The sequence below is a fragment of the Physeter macrocephalus genome, chromosome 2 (genome assembly GCF_002837175.3).
Source record: "Physeter macrocephalus isolate SW-GA chromosome 2, ASM283717v5, whole genome shotgun sequence".
Taxonomy (NCBI): Eukaryota; Metazoa; Chordata; class Mammalia; order Artiodactyla; family Physeteridae; genus Physeter; species Physeter macrocephalus.
The window spans coordinates 62,029,479-62,045,815 of NC_041215.1; the positions used below are offsets into that span (position 1 = coordinate 62,029,479).

The following is a 16,337-nucleotide window of genomic DNA, read 5'->3' on the forward strand; positions in this document are numbered from 1 at the left end:
TTAGCAAAATCCACCTTTATGCAGAGCCCTGGGTTAGAGAATTAACCTATTTGCATAATGGCTCTGGAGACATTCTGGCCAATGTACCAAGCATGAAACAGTGAGTGTCTGATACAAAATTTTTGTTGATGAGAAGAAACTAAACAGGTGGTTTACCTTCAATACAAGAAACAACCTCAGAATTTGTTGGTGGGAATGAATTTTAGCCCAGTTTATGGCTAGTGCTATCTCTTCCAGACCACCTGTCCAAGGGGAACAGTGGCTGAACTTAAGCTGAACTTACATATAAGGTAAAATAAACTATAACTTGAAATCACAATACGGGATTGTAAGAACATATTATGCCAGCAATGTTAACAAATGTCACCCACTGATTATGCAGGATGAGTCTCCACAAGTTCCCCTACATGACTGGAAGAAATACCAACAGTAGTAAACCAATTAAGATCCTACTTCTGTCTCAGTTTGTCAATCAAAGAATTGTTGTCCTCTACCCTGAGTAAGCTGATAGGATCTTTGCCCAATATGAGGTGGTGGGGAGGTCTTGAGAGAGATTGTAACCTACTACTAGTAGAGCATTGTGGGCTATAGAAATTAATTGAAAAAAGATCAAAAAGTTATAACTACATATGGAGCACAAATTGGCAGCGTAGGTCCCACTATTTATGTATATGAAGACATATGTTTATACATCCCCATGTCCTTACATCAATTTACCCTATGCCACTTTAGGAACTGAGATGTATAGCCACACCATGGATATCATTACCATCAGAGTCATAAACTCTGAAATGTCTCCCTTAATACTACTAACTCTCCTCTTTTTTCTAGTCACAGTAGTCAATCTTTGAGCCTCTTTCTAATCTTTAAATCAGCAAATTTTTATGTAGTGTCAGATAGTAAATATTTTATCATTTCCTATTATAAGGTGTCTTGCAATACTCAATCCACCATTGTAGCATAAAAGCAGCCACAGGCATTTGTAAACAACTAGGCATAGCTGTAGTCTAAGAAAACTTTAATTATCAAAGGTTATTATCCATAATTCAGTCAGGTCAGATTTGTTTGTAGGACTTCATACTGCTAGGAAATTTTTCTTCCAAGCTTAAAAGGGACATATATTATTTTCAATCATAATCCACTGGCTAGAAACCACTCACATGGCCTCAATCTGATTGCAGGATAATTTGAGAAACGTAGCCCTTGTGTGCCCAAGAGTAGAAAACAGGATTAGAGAACATCTAGTCAATCTCTGAAAAAATACTAAATGTATCATTTTGTTTAGATTCCACATATTAATGATATTATATGATATTTGTCTTCCTTAGTCTAATTTACTTTGCCTAGTATAATAATCTCTATATCCATTCATGTTGCTACAAATGGCATTATTTCCTTCTTGAAAAAAAAAATATACATATATATATATGTAACTGAATCACTTTGCTGTACACCTGAAACCAACAACATTATAAATCAACTATACTTAAAAAAATATTAAATGTAGCCCAAACTGTTTATCTTCAATACAATGCCATTATTTCTAAAGCTAATTTGGGGTGCTAATACTTACTTGGAATTTTTAATATCCTCTAGTGTTTGTATATTTTGCTTATTAGCTTAATAGGTTAAAACTAATTTCTCCCTAAGATGCAAGCATGAACTTAAAGCATGTTTGATTTGAGTCTACGTAAGACAATTTGAATCAAGGCCTCAATAATATAACAAAAACAAACCAAAATAATGAAAATTCTATGGATCCGAAACTAGATTTACAAAAGTATAGGAAGATCCTTGATGACTAAACTCTTAGAGGAAGATGGAAAGTGAGGGTACCAACTAACACTTCTATTACTGAGACCAAAGACTCCAAGTTCTTAAAAAAATAAGAAAAAGAAAAAAATAGAGGTTAAATATTTTCCTTGTTGTGATCATTATTTTAATATTTAAGAGTATTAATTAGTCATTCCACATGGGGACCAGATTACATGAATTGATAGGAAAGCTTATATACCATAGAGGAAAAGTTCTAATCCTTAGGCCACTTCTAAATTTTCTGTGCACATCTGGATCCTGCGTATGCTCATTTGGATCAAAAGATGTTGCTGCTTATAAGGATGTGTGTTACATCTTGCATGGTGAACCTAGAGGTCTGAGAGCTATTCTAGTTAGGCAGCTTCCTTCACAAATAAACACTGGGTGAGAGCTTCTCACCAAGCACTCATTAAAAGGTAAACTTCCTTGGGCTGGGAGTCAAGTCAATCATCGTTTTCTTGCAAACCCAAAGCTGCCTTTTTCTCTGTTAGAAGCTGTTATCATCTTCAAAGCCATATCAAAACAGTGTTTGTTCTGTGCTTTGATTTCACCCACATGGTGAATTCAAAGACAGGTCTACTTGAGAGTAGACAGAGACTATTTCAGATGTTTGAGCATTTGTCTTTCCATGTTTGTAAAACGTGATTTAAGTGCCTGACGGCTAACAAAAATTCTTTAAATGTAGCGGAATTTTTTTTTCATTGAAACATTCCACCTTCTGTGTTTCAAAATGTTTATGGATGAGATTTCATAATCTTAAACATAAAACTCCAAAAGATTTGTAGAAGGACAATATAAACGTAATTTACCTCAGTGTTCATTTTCTTTTTTTTACCCTGATACAGTCCAGTAAAAACAAACAAAAAAAAGCTCTTTTTGAATGACAATTTCTAAATACCTGGTACAAATAGTCAATTTTTCATTGGGAAAAGAAGTCATTAGGAAGATAATGTTACTTAAGGTTCATTTTGCATTGAGGATATTTGACACTATTCACCAGAGATAAACAGATGCATGTAATTTACATATGAAAACCTATCAGATAATGCAAAAATTTGTATGTGAAATGCTTCATTCACTGAATTAGCTTGTGATAATCTCTTATTATATGAAAAAGAAAATGATTACTAAAAATGTCTAAATAAATATTAATGTGGTTATATTGTTTTTAAATAAATAAAATATTTTGAGAGAACAATAGGCAGAGAGAATCATTTAAAGGTACGGTTGCTATTTTAGCTTTTATTTATCTGAAGAGCCAATAAAGAAGACTTACAAAATTAAATTTGGTGATGAGCTGAAAATATGATTTTAAAGCTTCCTCTCTTGTTGCACCAATTTAAATGATGGAAGAGAAGGAAAAATGATAAAAAAATTAGCATGATAAACCTTTCATATCTTGACAGAGTTAAAGCAATTGTGAATATGGCCAACTTTTGATTATATTGTTCCTTCTCCATTGAAGTCAGAACGGTACCAAGGATGTGGTAAACCATGTTTCTCTCTTAAACACTTTTTCCCATTTTCTCTTAAGTAGAAAACATTTTAAAGTGTTTAAAAAATCAGGCAGTATGAAAACTGAAAAGGTTTTGAACACAACATTTAGATCACAACCCATTCCTACAAAAAAAAAAAAGTAAATTTTGCCAATATTTTATCACTGACCATGTTCTTAATGGAAAGAGATCACTGTCATCGAGCAATCTACAGTCCACTTGGGTCACGAGCAAAGACATGGGGGAGCAAATTAGAACCATAAGTGGAAATCATTTTGTACTATTGTTTGTGATAAACTGTCCATATACTTTTCTAGAGATGCTTACCAAAAGATGTTTGGGTGAAAGATAATCTCTTGGATTTGCTTTACATACCTCAGGAAAGAGAAAAGTAAGAGCAAGAGAGCCAGAGCTGGAGAAGAGGTTAGATAATAAAGACAGCAAAATCTTGATAAGGGTTGAATCTGGTGATGGGTAAAAGGGGATTCATTTACTCTTCTCTATGCTTCTGTGATGTTTGAAAATTTCACATACCAAAATATATTTTTAAAGACTATATTAAGTCATCTGTCAAATATACTAAAGTGTAGTGAGTATATTTCTTGGGTTATTTTGAAGGAAAATATTGGTCATTCCCCTTCCATAAATATCCCTCAAGAAGTCAAGTTCAAAACTTTTAGTGTGCCATATATTTTTATGATGGTCAATAAATTAGTAATGTGATGAAAGGACTGTCTCGTTTTTTTCTGAAATCAACACTATCCTATCCCGCCAGTCTCCACCCACCTCCCCAGTAAAAATGGGTTCTAATGATGTGTAAATTAGCTAGGTTCCTACCTTGTTCTTATTTTAATACTGCTTTATCAATATATGTGGGTTAGAGAGGAGGAAGTTATATTCACACATATATTGATACATGAGACTGACTTTTCCTTAGACGACCTCTTTATATATTAAAAGATGCTTTCTTTCTATGTTGGCTAGCAAAGATATTCTTTCCTCTTTATTTGCTAGGAATATATGTATATATTTCAAATTGTTAATGATTTTGATTTGGATCATAGCCAAATTTGTCATATCTGTCATATTATTATGTGTGAAAGTACTATTTCAATTGGAAGACATCAACTCTAAAATTACTTTCCCAATCTTTCCCTCTTCTCTGACTACAACTAGGTTATAGAAAAGTCAGTAATACCTCTTGGTTCCTAAATATTGACTCCTGTAAAATATCATTAATCTGTACTAATTGGAGGAAGCTTAGTTTTAATTAAAGAAAAAAAGTCTGAAAATATATTATTTCAGAAAGGAATAGAGTTCCATTATTTCAAGTACCTACATTAACTCACATTAAACTAACAAAGTGTTATCCAATACACATCCTTGACTTGATTTAATGGTTTTCAATTAACATATCAATTGTGTGGAAATGGTTCCTTCTAAAGTACTTGAGGGTGCTTAGAAAGTTTGTTCTACTAAGTATTTTGAAGGATCCTCTTGTAATCTTATTTACATTATTAATTTACTTCTATAAAAAGAAATAAATTAATCAATGCAAAAATAACATTCCTGTCAGCCTCTGGTCAAATAATGAATTCTGAATTAGTGAAACACAATTATTAAATTTTTTTCTCCACCATTAACAAGCTAATTATAATCTCACTGTTTTGCTAAAAAGTTTAATGTATTTTTCTCCATTTGTAAAGGTGATTCTATTGATTGGAGGAAGTGCCTTCTGATTTGATGTTCTTTCCCATTATAGAGAGAGAAGGGTTTCCTTGCAACCAACAACACATTATTTGAGAGATGGTTAGTAGTCATGTAAGATATATATATAAGACACCCATGATCTTGAAGAAGAGAAAGCCATATTTGGATTCTGCTTGCAATGGATTTGTATTAGTACCTAGTAGAGTGCCTGGCATATTAAAGCAATACATTTATATTGACTAAATAATTGATGTTTAGCTTTTGGATGAGTAAAAAAACCACAATTCATTTTCCATCATGCTTGTACAAGCTAATCCTGCTTTCAATGTAGTCTTTATTTTCACTTCATTTTGTACTTCATTCTATTTTTATGTGAAAAACTCAAATATTTTTCAAATATGAGTTAGAAGGCAGCTCAATCTCAACAAGAGAGAAAGAGAAAGTAAAATTAGATTTCAACTTTGGAAGGAAGGTCTTGGTTTATGTCTGTTCTCCTTTGTAGTAAGGCAGGGTTAACTTAATTATTTATGAGCCTTTCTTAATAAGCATCTAACCTCAATATTGGCTTTTCAATAATGACAGACACTATTACCATAAGAGTTACATATTCTTTAGGTTTACATCCTTCATTGTTTAGAGATTTTCTTAATTTTTGCATGTCTTTCCTAGTTCATATTTTCTATTCTGTCTTTGTCTTGTTTTTTATCATTTCTTTATATATATATTTGTAAATAACTATCATATTTCCTTTTGGTATGTTCATTTGACTGAACATGCCTTCTTCTTTTAACCTTTCCTCATTTTCCAAACCTTTCCTCAAATCTTTCTTATGAACTCTTCAACTTGTTCATCTTCTTTCCCAAATGTGTCACGGCTGTATATACATTTATGTGTATGTGTGATAATGAATGATGCCTTAAGGTATGTACTGTTTTATCTGAGCTTTCATTCTAGTGAATGTGATTATGTGTATTCACATATTTATTATTCCTTTTAATTTCCTGTATTTTTCCTTGACTTATTCTGAATTTTTTTCCTCTTTGAAACATTTACACTTAGGTTAACAAATTTACTTATGGAAATATTGATGAATAAATATATGTGTGAAGTGAAGTGGATCCAAAGTTTATGTCATTTTTGCTCTTATGACCTTCTTAAAAGTAGGAAACATTAATTTTGGACAAAATACCTGTATGTGGACTTTTTCCTTTTTTTTGAATTTATATGTTAATAACTGGTAGAATTAGATGATCCTTATTTAGCTCTTTATACCTATAAAGCAGTTCTCAGCACTTTTTAATAATTCATTGAATGTTTTGCTGCAGGGCTGCTGTGTTCTCAAAATTATATAAATCATATGATTGAGGGGAGATGCAAGAATTTATAGTTTTTCTAAGGGAATTTTATATGCATATTGTGTAACACAAAGGTGTCATGAAAATATAAGATCAACATTTTCACTGAGTATATTGTTAACTCAAAGAAAGGTAAAAAATTAAATATCTACTTACATTGTACTTTTTGCATTTATTTTGATTGCACACATCTGAGAATCAAGTTTGAGACAAGAATTGTACTTTGACCAAAACAAAATGTTCTGATTAAAGTCAATGGGGGACAGTGGAGCTAAAATTGATACCTAGGTCTATCTTAACACCTCTTCCCACAAAGAAGAAAAAAGAAAGCATTGATTTTTCAGAATACGCTGCTTCTTTTCTGGGATATATTTAAAAATCTGAAATATCTTTCTCTAAGAAATATTGACTTTCTGAAAATTAAGGCAATATACAACAATCTTTCCAACTGATATATCCTAGGAAATCCTCAAAGTAATACCATAATGAACAAGTTACCTTGTAAATCAGTTTATAATCTTGGATGCCTATACATTCTGGTGATGATACATTCATGATGGAAAGCATGATTCTACAAAAAAGCAAGCTGTTTTCTATCTTCAAGTGTTTGCTTAAATTCAGATTTTATAAACTGAATTCCCCAAAATGATCTTTTTATCCATCTGTATTGTAATAATTAATACATACCTAGCATCAGAATATTTTATCAAGCAAGAGTTGTGTTAAAGTATAAATGTTCAGAAAGATAAAACCACAATTTTCGTATGAATATAAAATTAACACAACTTAAAAATAAAGTCAACTCTAATTAATAAAGGAACTACTAAACTCTTAAAGGCAATTCAAAGATTTTCAAGATAATGTCTCTATTATATATTCCCACACATAATACATACTAATATAATATATAGTACTTACATATATATAATCATAAATGCTTAAGTGAATTTGCTAAAAATTTAACACTTATTAACATTTTAAGGTTCTATTAAATATATTGTTTCAAGTCATAATTTCTACAAGGTAGAAACCAATTGTATCTCTACTGAACAAAATTTATTTGCATTTCTATGGACAAAAATTACTTGGGTTACTATCAGTTTTCTACATCTTAATTTGTAGAGATAGACCCATCGAGTTATAAATTAACCGAGTCAACAGAAAGGTGATCTAATGTATGCATCCCTGTAGAATCATAGAATACCCAGAGAACTCAGTAGATAACACTAAGTGCTCCACCAAAAGGACATCTAGTACCTTTGATTTTTCTCTTATTTTGCCTACTTTCCTGGCAGTTGTAATATACATAATCAAACTGTGCAAAATAATTTAGAGTTTAACGATCCCTACCCACCTCACCCTGCATACATTTTTTCATTTGAAGGGTAAGTAGTTTAGCATAAAAATCTCAGGGCCAGAAATATTTTATAAAATTCTATCTATTTCATTATTTTTTTTCAATTTCCCTTATCTTCTTTGCTCTTCTCACAATATAACTATGTTGATCAAACTATTCCTTACAGATTTCTATTGAGTTTCATAAAATATGTCTTGATATGTTTATCCACTTCTCCACCTAGTGAATGATATTTTTGAATTATGATTTGCTTCTTTGCTGAACCGGTTGGTAGCATGATTTTGAAAATCCTAGCAAGCTGAAATATCAAACCTTCCAATCCCTCATCTTAAGCTATCAATTAAATGTTCTCTGGAATAAGACATTAGGTAAATTACCAAAAATGTATCCAATAAATGTATGTATCATTATTATATTTTTTCCATATTACTGACCACTTTTTCTCCTCTCACTATCCTCACTGCATTTAACTCCCAAAATTGTGCCCTCTGCTCATCTCTTTTTACTATTGGGAAATTGATCCAAAGTAAGGGCTTAAATTTGGATAAATCCAACCTTTATCTCCTTCTCTGGTTTATGCTCCAGTCTCATTTTCCCTGCTCATCTCTTTTTACTATTGGGAAATTGATCCAAAGTAAGGGCTTAAATTTGGATAAATCCAACCTTTATCTCCTTCTCTGGTTTATGCTCCAGTCTCATTTTCCTACTTTCTTTTTTTTTTTTTTTTTTGTGGTATGCGGGCCTCCCTCTGTTGTGGCCTCTCCCGTTGCAGAGCACAGGCTCCGGACGCGCAGGCTCAGCGGCCATGGCTCACGGGCCTAGCCGCTCCGCGGCATGTGGGATCCTCCCGGACTGGGGCGCGAACCCGGTTCCCCTGCATCGGCAGGCGGACGCGCAACCACTGCGCCACCAGGGAAGCCCCTTCCTACTTTCTTTACAACAAAACAAGTTTCTTTGTTGCAGCCAATTAAGCCAACCACGGTCTTTTCCCCGTGGGGGGCCTAGCATGCAATGGCTGCAAACAGCAGCCTCCTCGGTAGTGTGTGCAGCCTGTTGCCGATACGGGATGCCCTAAGGGACCTTGGAGACAGCCCTTTCCAGTGGACATTCATGACTGGCATGCTGTCCTCAATCTAGGCTCCAGGTAGGTATGTGCAGTGCCTTTGGAAATCCCCAGAGCACAGTGGCCAGAGTCCACGTTGGCCAAGTCATAATGCCCAATGGCACCAAGGTGCAGAACAAGAAGCGTGTGACTGAGGCCCTCTACAAGGCCAAGTTCAAGTTCCCCGGCCACCAGAAGATGCACATCTCCAAGAAGTGGGGATTTACTAAGTTCAATGTGGATGAATTTGAAAACATGGTGGCAGAAGAGCAGCTCATCCCAGATACCTGTGGGGTCAAATACATCCCTAATTGTGGTCCCCTGGACAAATGACAGGCCCTGCACTCATGAGAGCCTTGGTGCTGTCCCCTCCTTACTCATGCCCACCAATGAATCCTACTTTCCTGTCAAAAAACAAAAACAAATAAAAAAACAACAGACAAACAAAAAACCCCGAGTCTCTTAGAACCTTAGGATCTTAGAGCTGAATAAAACTAGATGAAAATTAGCCCAAACTCTCAACAAATGACAATTCCTAACAGTGGTTGTGGCAGACAGAATAATGCTCCCTCCCCTGAAAAAATAAAATGTTCACTTCCGAATCTCCAGAACCTTTGAATATGTTACCTTATGGGACAAAATGGACATTGCAGATGTGATTAAATTAAGGATATTGAGATGGGTAGATTATCAGGTGGTCCCAATGTAATCACAAGAATCTTGATAAGAGAGAGGTAAGAAAGTCAGAAAAGACCGAGATAGAGGTGTGCATATCTGGGGGAAGGGGAGTGGTGTGTGTGTGTGTGTGTGTGTGTGTGTGTGTGTGAGCTGGAGAGAGGCGGAGAGAGAGAGAGATTTAAAAGTGCTACCCTACTGATACTGAAGATGGAAGAAGGACATAGCTTAGGGAATGTAAGGGGCCTCTAGAAACTGGAAAAGGCAAGGAAACAGCTTCTCCTCTTAGAGTCTCCAGAAAGAATGCAGCCTTACCAACAGTGTCTGGTTAATCCACTAAGTTTGTGGTAATTTGTTAGAGCAGCAATAGGAAACTAATACTCTGGCCAAAAATTTGAACCCTTATAGAATCAGGGAAATTTTCATTTTCTAAATTAACGTTTTTCCACCATTTAAAGTTTAAATGTTCAGGAAATTTAACTTGAGTTGAATTCTAACCTACATAGCTACCTGTTACCTCAGATGACAGCTCTCTACGTGGTCTCGTTGACTTCATTCCTAAGGCGTGTGTCATTTTACAGTGTGGTCATCTTGTATGTGTTACGATCATTTTCTCAGTCTTCCAGTTAAAACCAAAATGAAACAAAAATTTATTGCCATGTTTGTTACTTTTGGGGGGTAAAAATCTGTCATCATGCTATATATGTCAGATTTTTCTTTCTTCTTCATTTCCATCTCCACCAGGCTGGTACAAGCCTCTCCCTCAGGCTATGATGATTGCGATGGTCTCTGAACTCTGAATTCTGAACTCTTCTTCATGTCTCCAGTCTGAGGTCTTCTCAATTCAGCCTATATACTGCTGCCAGTAAAATCTTCCTAAATAACTAATTTCAAGTCATTCCCTGGCTTAGGGGCCTGTTTTCCCCTATTGCTCATCAGTTATCAAGCTTTTATACCTAAATCTCAGGTTCCTTTATAATGTCCTTCAGCAGAGCTGGCTTCATGGGCCCGTGGTCTGTGCTGCACTCAGGGCTATGTACGTAGAAAGGCCTGATTCTTGCTTAAGACACTGCTATCACTATCCCAAAATTCTTAAAAATTTTTGAACGCCCACCATTTTCATTATGTATTGGAAATTAAGTATAGTATAGCAAATTATGTAGCTTGTTCTGTCCCTGAGTTTATCTACATTTTATTTTGTGATCTCATTCTTTCTCAGTGTAGCCTTGTTTCTGGCAGGCAGATATTACTCTTTTGTCCCTTGAATTTACCATCTTTGGCCAACTCCTTTTTCTTAACAGTTGCTATTTCTTTTTCTTGGAATGCCCTTTCTCTTTCATTTCATGCTTCTAGGCCCAGCTCAGGCAATGTGATTGTGCCCAAGAATACTGCATTGTACATAGTCTGTGTTCCTTAAATGTCATTTCTCCTTCTAGCTCCATGCCTTCTTCCTTTCCTTGCTGGCAACTTTGTCAATGAAATCTTATCCACTTCTTCAGTTCTCACTAATACCTCTTTTCTGAATTTAATTTGCACTTTACTGTTTCATAATTACTCCATGTACTGTAGCATTTTCTCCTGATCTTTGTCATAACTGTGTAAGAACAATAAACTTACCTTGCCCTATTGTGCATCTACCCTGGAATAAGATAGTAGTGGATGTATACAAATAATATATATTTGCTAATGCATTAATCATCTACCAACAGTTTTCCTTTCACCGAACATCCTAAGAATATGGGAAGCTGCTTGAAAACCTTTCTGCTTATATGGAGGTTAAGTTAGTTCCAGAAAGGTCACTTACACTGTTACTCCCAGGAAGTTAATATTATTTCCTAATTTCTCCCACATTAAAAAGACTAAATGGAGATACACTTTTTTTGAGCAAGTATCATTGAAACACTTTAACTTGAAGCCATAATATCCTGGAATTTTCTTCTTATAATTTATTTTTGGAATATTTGGAATTACATCTATCTGATTGCTAAATATAACAAAGTGAATTATAAGTTTATATAAAAATTTATATATGATATATGTACATATATGTATGTACATACTGCATATCTTTACCTATGGCAACAGAAAGTAGGGTTGGAGAGTTTTGGTATTTTCCCCCACATTTCCTATAAATTCTAATAATACTTCCCCTCATGGAGAGCACTGTATGTGTGAAGTGAAAGATTTTCATCTGTAATTTGACCTCTATTGTAGTCATAATAGTGGAGGATCACTCATTAAAGGGAGAATCAAACTTGAGAAGCTTGGCCTTGGACAGAACTTACCTTCTAAAATAATGGCTATAGAAAAGAAAGGCTGAAGGGTAACAAGATGGAGAACACTGAGGGATTTTCAATTATCTTTGGTGAATAGATTTTTCTTCTGATGCTAACCATTCCTATCGTAAAAGACCTGGCCATGTAAGTGAGATAGAGGAAAAGGGCAGGCTAGGCCATTTGGAACATAGGAAATGAATATAAAGGGTCACAAAAGCTCAGGATGGCAAAACTAAAAAGAAAATGTTGTTCTGATACTTAAAACACTTCTATGCTTTAAAGAACTTTCTAACGTTATTGTTTGAAAGAAGCATCAAAAGCTTATTCAAATATGTTCTCTTATGCATTCAGTTTTTCTTATTTTGAAAGCATATAGTTAAATTGGTGTTAGAGTCAACTTGGTGGATTTACTTATGGTGAGTCTATGCACTTTCTGTGTGGTTTGGTCATCCTTTAATTTTTAACCCAGCCGTTAAAAATGGCCTTTTATTCATTGTCATATTGATTTAGGCAATAATCAACTGTTAAAGACTTCCTAGAAAAGTCATCATATCATTAAAAATCCAGCAGTCTACAAAGCTGGAAGTTTGTCCTGATATTCAGGCAGACTCATCATCTACAGAAATGAGAATCAGGAACTGGGTCAAACAAGTGTTTAGTCTTTCAGGAGCCTAATTCTTTTAATATAGTTATTAAATTTTTAAAATAGGAAAGCTATTGAATTTGTATATTAATTTCATATCCAGACATTTTGGTAAATTATCTTTTTGTATGTAGTGGAAGCAATCTCTGATTTTGGTTTGCAGCAATAACCCTAAAACTGTTCAAAGAGAAAGTCTTTCAGCATGGACATTTCATTCTCTGTTTTGAAATAAGAACTTTTATATTTAAGATTCTTCTCTCTCTTTGAGCTATCCAATGCCATCCCAAGTAACTCTCTGAAAGCACAATGTCAACATTCTTTATTCATTTAAAATTTTTTTATGGTAGTGCTCCCTGGTTACCTAGAATTTTACTCTTAGTTGGTACATGGCCTAAATAAAGAATCACAAGCTCCATTGTTATCTCTTTGACACTACATACCAAGGACTCCTAAATTTTTAACATCTCAATTCCTTTCAGCTACCTCAGATTTTAAACCAACATCAAAAAACCTGCACATTTCCCTGAAGTTCTCATTCTTAGACCCAGCTCCCTGACACCTTTTTACTGAAACAGGGTGATTTGTCAATTAAAAAATATCAACTTAAATGAGTATAACTACTACCATTACAGTGAATACATAAAGCATTTGCATCATTCCATAAACTTTCCTCTTGCACCACTGCAGTCATTAACCTTTCCCTACTCCATGGACTCTGACAAATGCTGATTTGCTTACTATCACAGTAGATTTGCATTTTCTAAAAATGCATATGAAAGGTGTAGGGGATGAAAAATAATTTTCCCTCTGTTCTTCTGAGTTCTTAGCTGAGATTCCTGTAATAAAACACAGATTAAAAAGAGAAAAGCCAAAACTTAATAACATATATACCTTACATATGCATGAGAGATAACCAGGGAAAAAATGAGTAACTCAGAGAGGTGACTTTAGAATTCAGGCTTATTTACCATTTTAACAGGGACATGCGAGGAGGAATGTAAGTCTCTTAGGGGAAAGTAAATAATTTTTAGGACAGATGAATGGGCCTTTAGAAGAATAGATGGAAGATATGGTAGTTAATCACAAAGTTTGTCTGAGTGTGATGTCAATGTCTAGACTCTCCTTTGATAAGAATCAATCTTCTGTGGTTTAATGAAATTCCCAAGAAATGGATTTATTGACAGTTGAGTTACTTTCGGAGGATCTGAATTTAGGCAGATAAGGGGAGGTCAAAGAGAGCCTCTTCCTGCATTTGCTGCTTTTCAAGTGCTTACAGCTCAAAATAAACAATATATTGAAGTGGCATATTTTGAATGGCATGTCCTGAATTTCTACAGTCGTTGTTCTGGGATGGCATATTCTACTACCCTTCAAAGGACTCACAGTAAGTATGCTTTTGTATCTGGATTCTTTTATTTAGCATAATTCTGTTAAGATCCATTCATGTGCTTGCATATATCAGCAGTCCTTTTATTTTAATTGCTGAGTAGTATTTCATTGTATGCATGTACCACAATTTGTTTATCTAATTTAACTCAGACTTGGGATTTTTCTAGTTTTTTTGCTATTATGAATGAAACTGTTAGGAACATTAGAGTAATAGTATTTTTGTGAGAATGTGCTTTTGTTTCTCCTGGAGAAATATTTAAAAATTGGATCCTGGATTGTAAATTGATTAAATTAATATTTTTACCTATATAACATATGATATTTTTACCTATACTAATTATCAAAGATTCTATATTATTTTGCACTCTCACCAACAATATATGTGGGTTCTATTTGTTTGACATTTTTAAATACTTAGTATTTTTGGTTTTTAATTTTAGACATTCAACTATATACTAATGATATCTCATTGTGGTTTTAGTTTGCATTTCTTAATAATAAATGATATTGAAAAACATTCATGTGCTCATTAGTCACCTTTATATCTTCTTTAATGAAGTATCAGTTCCATGATTTGTTAGTATTAATATTGAGTGGCAAGCACTATTATTTCTTTTTCTTATCTTGTTCCAGTGGCTAGGACACATTGTATAGATGTGGGATGAAAAGAAATCTGTACCTTGTTTCTGATATTAAGAGGAAATCATCTGATATTTTACCATTAGTTACAATGTTAGGTTTAAGTTTTTTATAGATATCCTTTATAACTTTGAAGGAGTCGAGTTGCCTTCTAATGTTAAGTTTCTGATAGTGTTTTTGTATTATGTTGAATTTTGTCAAATGACTTTTTGCATCTATTTAAATGATTTTATTAACTTTCTATTTTAGTTTTTTAATATAACTTGAATTAAATTGATAAATTTTCAAGTGTTAAATCAACTTTTCATTCTTGTGATAAATCCCACTTGTTAATCTACTTTATTTTTGTATATTACTGTACATGTTTTCAAATGTCTGCTTATGGATTTTTGCATCTGGATTCATGAAGGATTTTGATCAGTAGTTTTACTTTTGAGTAATGTCTTTGATTCTGATAACAGAATAATATTGGTCTTCTACAATGGTTGGAAAATGTTCCTTCTTTTTTCTGGAAGAGATTGTGGAGATTCGTTATTATTTCTTCCCTTAAAGTTTTGTAGAATTCACCAGTAAAGACCTCTTGGTCTAAAGATATTTTTGTAGGAAAGTTAACTATAAACTCAATTTCCTAAATAGATGTAGAACTAGTCTGGTTATCTACATCTTCTTGAATAAGCTATAGTAGTTGGAGTCACAAGAAATTTGCCAATTTGTCTTTTAAAATTTATTGTTATAAAGTTTTTGACATTATTTTATTATCCTTTTACTATCTTTAGGATCTGTAGTGATGTCCCATTGCCTTTTCCTGTTAGCGGTAAACTGTTTATTCTGTTTATGTTTGATTATCCTAGCAAGCAGTTGATTAGTTTCATTTACCTTCTCGAAGAACCAGCTTTTAGTTTCATTAATTTTCTCTCCGTTTTCTGTGTTCTATTTCTGTTGTTTGTTATTGCCTTACTTCTACCTGTTTGGGGGTTTAATTTGTTCTTGTTCTAATTTCTTTAGGTGGAAGCTTATATGGTATGTAACTTCAGATATTCTAATTTTTATCTCTAGTAGTTTGTTTTTGGACTATTTATATATTCATTGCTTTCCTCATCATATCAATATTAATGATTTCCTCTAACTTTGTGAAATCTACCTGTGGTACTCTGGACTGGATCTTGCAACAGAAAGAGGACCTTAACAGAAAAACTGGTGAAATACAAATAAAGTCTGAATGGTAGATAATAGTAATGTAAAAATGTCAGTTTCTTAGTTTTTACAAATGTTCTATGGTAATGTAAACTGGTAAAAATGGGGGAACTGAATGGGAGATATACAGAAAACTCTGCACTATGTTTGCAACTTGTCTGTAAATTTAAAATTATTCAAAATAAAAAAATTATATAAAAAAACTTTCATCAACTTCAATCTAGTTTTTTGTTGTTTGTTTTCACCCTATTTCTCTACCCACACTCTCAGCAAAAAGTCTCAGTTGATGAGAAATGTCACTATTTCCCACCTTTCTCTTACATATACTCTGATATGGCTTCCATGCTCCCTAATTCATCAAAATTCTTCTTATCAAGATGGTCAATGACATCACAATGCTAATATAGAGGTGTGGTACCTGGTATAGAGAACAAGCTCAATAAAGAGATTTTTGGTGTAATAAATAACATTTACACAAGATATTAATTCTACTTAAACAATACTTGTAGTAGTAGACTATGTTATAGTAGTAAATAGGTCTCAACTCTATGGACTTAAGATAATAAAGACATATCTCACATAAAATTTTTGATGTGGATCAGGTAACCCTTTACAACTTGAAGCTAGAGGATCTAGAAAAATAGTGTCCCAGTTGTTGTATCAGGGCTAGGGAGAGTCATAGAATT

General features: G+C 33.6%; 1 non-coding gene across 1 annotated transcript; it reads left to right on the forward strand.

The window, feature by feature from the left end:
• Positions 1-8,690: 8,690 nt before the first annotated feature.
• Positions 8,691-8,826, forward strand: LOC112064590 (small nucleolar RNA SNORA70). Its single transcript, XR_002891551.1, has one exon. It is a non-coding gene; the product is annotated as a small nucleolar RNA SNORA70 (small nucleolar RNA).
• Positions 8,827-16,337: the final 7,511 nt, after the last annotated feature.